Genomic DNA, 9,589 nt, shown 5'->3' on the forward strand with positions numbered 1-9,589 from the left:
GAACCCAGAATCATTAAAATCGATTCATTTTCGACTAAGTTATGGGCATTTAAAAACAAAATTTTAATATATAATAGATAATTATGAGTTATGAGCATTTAAAGAAAAAAAATTCTTACATAATGAAAAAAAATCGATTTTGAACCGAAGAACAAAATTGCCGATAAATCTTGAAAAAAAATTTTTTCGGGCGAACAAAAAAATACGTGTCTCATTATTTTGACCAGAGAGCAACATATTTGAGTTACATCGAAATCGAAGAACATGTCCCGAATAGTCCGGTTGAATTGAAATGGAAAGCATCAGTACCAATTTATATGAAAGCTTTTCTAACTCACTGTACACGCACACATACTTAAGTGGGCTTTTGACATTTAAATATTCAATGCAAATATGCAAATAATATAAATAATAATATAACAAATCTGCTAAGTCATTTGTGATGAAATTACGAATGTCACCTGCTTCTCTTTACAAACATTTACGTCTGTATATACGAGCATCTATTTTTGCACATATAAATGTATAAATATATATTTTATCTGCATCTATGCATAAGAACGCTCGACCTCACAGCTTATGGTGAAATAGGATTTGGGCGATAAGGGGCTGGAGAATGTTGATTATGTATTCTTTATCTCAACGTGACGACTTAATAAGTTTTTTTTTTTTTTTTGCATTAGAAACAAAAATTATGTTTTGACCAATTACTGAAAACTGTTAAGTAAGCTAAGCTCGAGCTTCACCTCCAATTTTTGGTTGACAGCTGGACTTTGTTTACGCAGGAACTACTGCCAAGCCTCCGAACGGCAGATGCCTTTTCATGAGAAGCTTTTTGATGGCAGAAATGTACCTACTCGGAGATTTGGCATTTAGCCCGACCTAACCACGGTAGTCACACACACTCGGCGAGGGCCAGATGTCATCTAACGGGTGATTTTTTAGCTATTATCTTTTTAAGCAGTTGGTTTAAACAGCTGACGCGCATTTCGTGTTTTTTGTTTCACTGTCAGACATCTTCAGTTTGGTCTATAATTTAACCATGAATCGTCTTACAAACGAACAACGCTTGCAAATCATTAAATTTTATTATAAAAATGCGTGTTCTGTTAAGAAAGTTTATCGCGTGCTTCTTCCATTTTATGGTCAGTTTAATCGACCCACTGAAGCGACTATTCGAGCTATTGTGACTAAATTTAGAACCAAATTTACATTATTGGACATCACATCACCAACAACAAAGCATTCTTACGTGGAGTGCGAACTGAAGACAATATCGCAGCTGTATCGGCCAGTGTTAATGAAGACCATCAACTATCGATTCGATGCCTTCGCAGCAATTGGGCCTCTGTTACTCAACAACGTGGAACATTTTGCAAAAGGATTTAGGTGTGAAGCCTTTCAAAATACAGCTGGTGCAAGAATTGAAGCCGAACGACCTACCGCAACGCAGAACTTTTGGTGAATGGGCTCTTGGAAAGTTCGCCGAAGATCCACCTTTTTATCGAAAATTGTGTTCAGCGACGAAGCTCATTTTTGGACCAATGGGTACGTAAATAAGCAGAATTGTCGATTTTGGAGTGAAGATCAGCCAGAAGAATTGCAAGAGCTTCCAATGTATGCAGAAAAGGTCACCTTTTGGTGCGATTTATGGGCTGCAGGTATAATTGGACCGTACTTCTTCAAAGATGCTGTGAATCGTAAGGTAACTGTGAATGGTGAGCGCTACCGTGAAATAATATCCAAATTTTTTTTGCGCATAATGAAAGAGCTTGACTTGCATGGCATGTGGTTTCAGCGAGACGTTGCCACATGCCACACAGCACGCGTAACAATGGACTTGTTGAGAGGCGAGTTCGGTGAACATTTTATTTGACGTTCGGGACCTGTCAATTGGCCACCCAGATCGTGCGATATAACGTCTTTAGACTATTTTTTGTGGGGCTATGTTAAAGCTCATGTCTATTCAGACAAGCCTGCTTCAATTAACGCATTGGAAGACAACATTAAAGCATTTACAATATATGTGAGATACCGGCCGAAACATTGGAAAGAGTATGCCAAGATTGGGCTAAGCGGATGGACCATTTGAAGCGCAGTCGCGGTCAACATTTGCATTAAATAATCTTCAAACATTAAATTATATGGGCTGTACTATCGATTTAAATAAAAACTTCATGCATTTTTCTGAATTTTACGTGTGTTTTTTTGAAAAACTTTCCTATAGCTCTTAAAAAATCACGCTTTAGTTAGTTCAACATTGTTTTACAAACCAAGTCGCCTACGATTAATTCCCGTACAAATTAATTATTGTAATTGTGCAATTTCTAATTCAAAAACGGGAAATCCGTTCCACATTTCACTTCAAATAATTACAGTTACTAAAATATAGTGTTTTTAAAAACTGCTGTTATATGAAGCATGGATAGTTCTCGATTTTACTCAGTTTTAATATGAAAAAATCTTACGCCAGGGACAACATATCCACATACACATAGCCCATAAAGACTGCGTTCACCTTACAAATATTCTCAAGTTTATTAAAAACACAGCCTAAATTAGTAGTTGAAGACATATTTAAGGGATTTATTTCTTCATTACATTCTTAAGTTACAACGACAAAAGAAAATCACGAGATTCCTCACTTCATTTCTTACATAACGGTAAGTAATTGCAGTATATATATATATATTTTCCCATAGTTCCTAGATGAAACATAGGGCCTGCATAAACAAGTTAAAATTTCGTTTGTTTAGATCTTAATTTTACTCCAGGAACGGCCTGCTCTGTCCGCATCTGCTGCTACTTGTCGCCTCCATGAGTTGGCTGGTCTCCCTCACCAACGGCTTCCTTGGGGATTCTAGTCTAGCGCTGCCTTGCGATTCATCCCGCGGTTTGCGCAATGTGTGTCCGACCCATTTCCACTTGCGATGCATAATTTCTTTGTGAACTGGTGTTTGCCCGGTAGCCGCCAATTTGAAGGGCTTGCGTTTCAGTGGTGTTAATCCGCATTACTTTGGTCTTTGCTATGTTAATTTTTAGACCTATTTGTGCTACTGCAGAGCATACCGCTTGTAGTTTAGCTGATGCATCTGAGTATTTGTGCGATAGTAAACAAATGTCGTCCGCATAGTCTAGGTTTTCAAGCCGGCCACATAAACCCCAGAAAATGCCCCTGCTGACCGCACACGCTTGTCGCATTTCGAGGACTAGGTGGAACAAGAGTGGAGATAATACACATTCTTGCCTAACACCGGTTTGAACTTCGATACTACCACTTAGAGCATTTTCGTATTTAACGCGGCTGAAGCGCCCGAGAACAATTCTTTTATGATGGTGACAATCTTCTCAGGCACTCCTTTGATTCAAAAACTTTCCAGATTGCTTCATGATTGAGAGTGTCGAACGATTTCTCGAAGTCGTTGAAGCAGAGGTAAAGAGGCGAGCGCCACTCAACCGACTGCTCCACGATCACTCTCAAGGAGTTTACATGATCGACGCAAGATCTATTTGGCATTGAGTTTACCAACTTCTCTGCTTCCTCAGTTGTAATCTTCACCCATTCAGCCCGCATAACACTTCGCTAAGTACCTCTACTTGTTACTGCAAAGCTGTCGAATTCTGTTTTCTAGCAGAGCCCACAGATGCTTAATACGATTGAGATCCGACGACGGATGTTTTGATCTGTTTTGACGCGTTGTACAAGAGCCAAAGCTTAACGACCACAGCTGTGTGTTTTGGGTCGTTATCGTACGTTCCCACGACAGTCGGTTCTGCGTAACCGGAACGACCCGGATTTATATCCGGCCAAGGACTGTCACTTCAGCAGCATTCCACGTATATGTATGGGGAATGTTTATGCTGCTACAACAACAACAACAGCAGCCGCTATGTGTGGTTTGGATCGTTATCTTGTTGGAACCAAAACACTCAGAGTGATCCAAGCTTTTCGGCACTCTGTTTCAAAATCCTTTTTAAAATGTTCAAATACCCCAATTTATCCATAGTCGACACAATAAATTCTAATTGACCCACACCACTTGCCACCCTGCAGTCCCAGTTCCCAGAAAAAAGAAAGCGCGAAAGACTACTAGCCAAATTTATAGGATCATCGTTAGATTGTCAAAACAGGATCCCAGGAAGAGTAATGCTGACATCCATCGAGAAATTTTGAGTTCACCTGGAAAAGCCAATAACGCAAAGCCACACAGCTGTGCTTCGATTGGCAGAAGCAGGGATTCACGGTCGACTGGCACGGAAGAAGCCATTCGTAACAGCATCGCAACGACAGCGCCGAATTGAGTTTGCTCGAGAGCGCATATCCTGGACTCAAAGCCAGTGACGTTGTATTTTATTCAGCGACGAAACGAAAATAAATATAGTCCAGATGGTCGGAAGTATCACCAATCATAAAGCACGGGGAACTGTCAATAATGGTGTGGGTCTGCTTTTCGTGGAACAGTATCGGGCCAATTCATCGTATCAAAGGTAATATGGATGCGGTCAAATACGTTCAGATGCTGCAAAGAAGCTTTTCGAAGAAGTTTGGACATCTACGGGCGTCGACTGAAATCTAAAAGAACATCTTTGGACAAAAAATAAATTGACTTAGAGGAAAATTATCGGTGTTTTTATGACAAAATGCTATGTTGTCATTCACCCTTTGGTGACGCGTGTTGGCATATAGCCGCCCAAATTAGTTCGTAGCTGTAAGGATCGCGACTTCTGTCGTTCTGAGCGATAGGATACGCATTGGTATAGTAAAAGAGTCACGTTTTCATTCAAAGTCATTAGGGACCATTAGCGATGAAGTCTTATCTTCCTTATATGTAAACTTACGATGTGAGACGACGGTAGAGTCAGAACGAATTTGAGTTCTTTGATGCAGTTTCTCAGTGTCCCTGCACGAGGAACCAGCAGGTTTTTATATATTTTATATTTTATCCTACGCACGATGGCTAAGCGATCTAGAGATGATACGTTAGATTGTGACAGTTCTGACGAATATTACTTTGAATCTGATAGCACGGAAGATGACGGCATTACTTCGTCAAATGGAAGTGAAATCCGCGGAATAAGGAATCCACTCAGGGATTTCAACATTAGCAGTGATAGCAGTCTGTTCATAATTATTTTTTAATTTTTTGAACAAATTTTCTTCTGTTAAATAAAGCCTTAGTTTTTATAACGTTCTACGTATTTATTTTCGTTACTGCGCACTCCAATACCTCTCGTCCTTAGCGACGCTCGCCCGTTGAGCGGCTCCGTCCCAAAGGGTTAATTCCACTTCAATATCGACTAATCGACAAATGTTGTAATGTTGCGACTGTGGTTATGGTTACGGCACCACTAATTGCAGCTTAAGTATTTTTCCAAATTGTATTACCTTTTAAGTGTATAAAATAAAACCTAATATGCAAAACATGTAAGGATTGAAAGAGTATTGAAAGAAGTCCCAAATGCAGAGAACTGGGTACCGTTCTTAAGTATTTTCCAACGGCTGTATGTAGATATCAAACAAAATCTGTTCAAGAGAGTAAACAAAGCTTTAGGGAAAATTATTTGTGTGTGGTGTTGTCACCTTACTCTTAAGAAGAAATGGTAAATAACTGCACAGATGAAATAAGTATTAGGGTGCGGAAATTATGGTTGACAACATTTTATTTAAACATTATTTTTTGCATGGGTGTTGTCGCTTAGTTTTTAATTAAAAAAATATTGGAGTCACCTTATAATATAAAGTAGATAAAGTAATTAAACGAAATTAAGTAAAGTAATTAATAAAAATAATAAAATAAATTCCACTACAAACACAAATTGTTTGCATTTCTATTTCAAAAACTGTATGTTGTAATGAGTTTAAATGCATGAAATGTTTAATTTAATACGCAAGCGAAGCCACGTGCACAATAATAATATTGGGTATGTGAATAAGTTTCCGTATTTTCTTAGCCAAAGGTACGAATTATTTAAACAATTAAATAATACTTCATATGATGTGAAGTACCTGCCCTCGGAAGCTACAACTTTACTCCATCTTACAGGCAGCATATGGATTCCTCTGACGAAAAATTCGAGTTCTTTTGACTTGATCCGTTCATTCAGCCAGTTTGCGATGCTCTCGTAAGAAGTGAACTGCCCTCCAATAAGAGATGACTGCATTGATCGGAACAGATGGTAATCGAAAGGTGCAAAGTCTGGGGAATACCCCAATTCAGTCCCTCTAAATATTTCTGAACCCATTTAGCAACGTGTGGTCTGGCGTTGTCATGCAGCAAAATCAGTTTGTCATGTCTAACGTCCCATTCTGGCCTTTGAGAGCTCGTTTCAAACGCATTAGCTGCAGTCAGTAACGATCGCCAGTGATGATTTCAGATGGTTTAAGGAGTTTATAATAGATGGTACACTTCTGATCCCACCAGATGCGCAACATAACCTTTGAAGCATGATTTTTTTTTCGCTGTCGATAGACCTGTTCCACCAGGCAGGCTCCAACATTTTCGAAGCTTAGGGTTTTCATAATAGATCCACTTTTTCAACGCCAGTGACGATGCGATGCAGAAAACCTTTTTGAAGTGAAAACTTCTTTAGAATCGTTGGGAGTGATTTGAGAAAAAGTGAAACGAAAAAAGCGACACTCTTGGCTACGAATATTACATATACACGTAGCGACGAACTAAATAACTTTTAGGCCAGCGCCGACAGCATGGCGCGATAGCCGAGCGGCTAGCAATGTGAGCTTCCGATCCAAAATCCTTGGTTCGAATCTCAAGAAAAAAATTTTTTTTATACAGTTATTTTATTTTGTTTTATGATATGTTTATGAGGAGAATTTTTTCATGGCAGAAATACACTCGGTGTTTTGCCATTGCCTGCTGATGGGCGACCGCTATTAGAAAAATGTTTTTATTAATTTTGCTTTCACCGAGATTCGAACTGACGTTCTCTCTGTGAATTCTGAATAGTAGTCACGCACCAACCCATTCGGCTACGGCGTTTGTTTAATTTTACTGATGCAAAAATGAGGAAAAATATATGAATAAAGTTTGCTTACTGTTTACACATTTTCCAAAGATGACGGAGAACCAAAAAAAAAAAAGTCGATTTTCAAACAAATACGAGTGCATATGTGTAATTGTGTTAGAGTTTCGGTCACGCCCCAGCAAAACCTGCGTGCATATGTGTTTGTAACATTCAAAAAAATGTAATTGTGTTAGAGTTTCGGTCACGCAGGTTTTGCTGGGGACGCTCATAATAGCAACCGCGTGTGTATTTTTATATTCGTAAATATTTTCATTTTTAAATATTTACCGCAATTATGCCGAAAAATAATGCAGAAAAGTGTCGTGAATATCGACAGAAAAAAAAATCAATAAATAGCATCACGGAATTCATTCACGAAAATTTAATAAAGTATACACCAGAAGTATCGCGGATACTTAGAAAAGATTACAATAAAGTTCCAATGATTTTAAGTGGCGATTTTAACGTAAATTTTGCATTGGACACAGCGGTTCCTTTAATTGACGTTCTCAATACAACATTCAATTTAAAAATGTGTAACAATCGCACTGAATCGACAACACGATCAAAAACAACCATTGACGCGGTATTTCAAAGCCATGTTGACAACATCGAAACCAAAGCATTTGTATCATATTTTAGCTATCATAAGCCACTCGTATCATTTGTTGAAATTGAAAACATTGAGGATGAATAATAATAAAATTAAGAAAATAAAATATGAACTTTATAGCAATATTATAATGAACCTATAATTACCCCGCTCCTAATGCTGCTTTCGTCTCATTCTCTCTCAGTTTGTTTTACGGAAGGTTTCACTTCTATCGCGTCTAACCGTTTTTTTTCTGCCTTTCAAGCAGCATCTCACACGTCACCAAACGTTTCTCGATATCTGCTTTAATTGATGCGGCACTCAGTTACTTGCTTTCTGGACTATTCCGTTCACCTCTTTAGACATATCATCAGAGGTTCGATATGCGTCTTCATCCAATAATTGTTGTAGTTGAGTATCTTAGAATTTTTTCAGTGCACCTTCGCGATCTTTATCACTCATGACGAAATCACCACTTTGGAAGCGTCGAAACCAGAAACCACTCTTTACAAGTTGTACCTGATGGAGCGTGATTAACGTAAATATTCGTCAATACACGACCAACACGTTTCAGCTGCATTTTTCTTTAGAAGGTAATAATGAAGCATGACTTCCCGCAAATGCTATTTTTTCGAAAGGAACGTAGACATTTTTGACGTCAGATAAAAAAGGATCTTTACGCTTCAAACAAATGTCAACTACTGCGATCGAGACCTCACATATACACTTTCACATCACCAGTATATCACTACAGCGAACACAAAAAAGGTATTAGCAGCGACAGCTCTTTTACGAGGGCGGAAACTCACTCCCATACCCAATATAAAAAGAGGCTCTTAGACCGGCAGTGACCCATTAAGAGATTATATACAGTTAGAAGGCGGAAAAAAGCGAATTTTCCTGAATTTTTTCTGAGAAAACTTTTAAATTATTTGATCTAAAAATTTGTGCACATATTATGTTATTTTTTTACTGTATTTTAAGACTTAGTGTTAGTAGAAAATATATTTGGAAAGGAGCAATAGCTGATCTCCGGGAGCTCCTCTCAAAGAAGACGTCTTGCGGTGACCACTATATCTCTGAACTGGATACTCTGAAATGAAAAAACCAAGCAGATTTTGTTAAAGTAATGTTAAATATAGTAATTGATCGAAGGAATAAGCAAAATAAATTTTTTTGACAAAATGTGACAAAATCGATTTTTGAAAAAAATTTCGGCTTGAAATTGGTAATCAAAAAAAGATATTTATCGCTCAGAAAAAATCTTTATATAATTATTAAAAAATATATTTAAGAAGCTCGTATTAAAATTTGAGACTAACAGGTTTAGCCATTTTCGAGTTATGTTGGTCACCGACATTGGAAACACCATTTCAGATAAAACGCGTTTGAGTTTGCCTTGTACTTTCAAGTACTCTGAAACAACTTTTCAAATTTGCGTGTAACTTCGAAAATATTCATCGGAACGATACTAAATTTTCTGTGTGTATTCTTAAATATATGTACATTAAGAAAAAAAATAAACAAAAGTCAATTTTTTTTTAATTCTTACTGTATATAACCCCTTGAATACAATTCATTACTCTTCTCCCGCTCAAACTGCCCATTCGCCGTCAAGGCCACCTCAGGCTGTGTACACATGAAATTAGGACATAAATGAAGGCAAATCTCACTTAAGGAAAAAGTTTAAGAACTACTGAATCGACGTTAATCTTTTTCTAATCGTTTTTTATCTTCACCTAACCGTTTTTTATCTTTATCTAAAAGTTCGTTACGACATTTTGGATTACTGCAACATGCAAATGTCCTGAAGAGAGAAGTGCAAATTTATCCTATTTACTTCCATTATTATTTTCCATTTAGAATTAATAGCCGAATCTCTTAAGCTCTAAAAAATAAAATGCGACAAAGCAAGATAAGAATGTAAATGTCAGATTTTATGAACAGTCAATGCACGATAGGATTAGGATGCAA

The sequence above is a fragment of the Anastrepha ludens genome, chromosome 2 (assembly GCF_028408465.1).
Source record: "Anastrepha ludens isolate Willacy chromosome 2, idAnaLude1.1, whole genome shotgun sequence".
NCBI classification, from domain to species: Eukaryota; Metazoa; Arthropoda; class Insecta; order Diptera; family Tephritidae; genus Anastrepha; species Anastrepha ludens.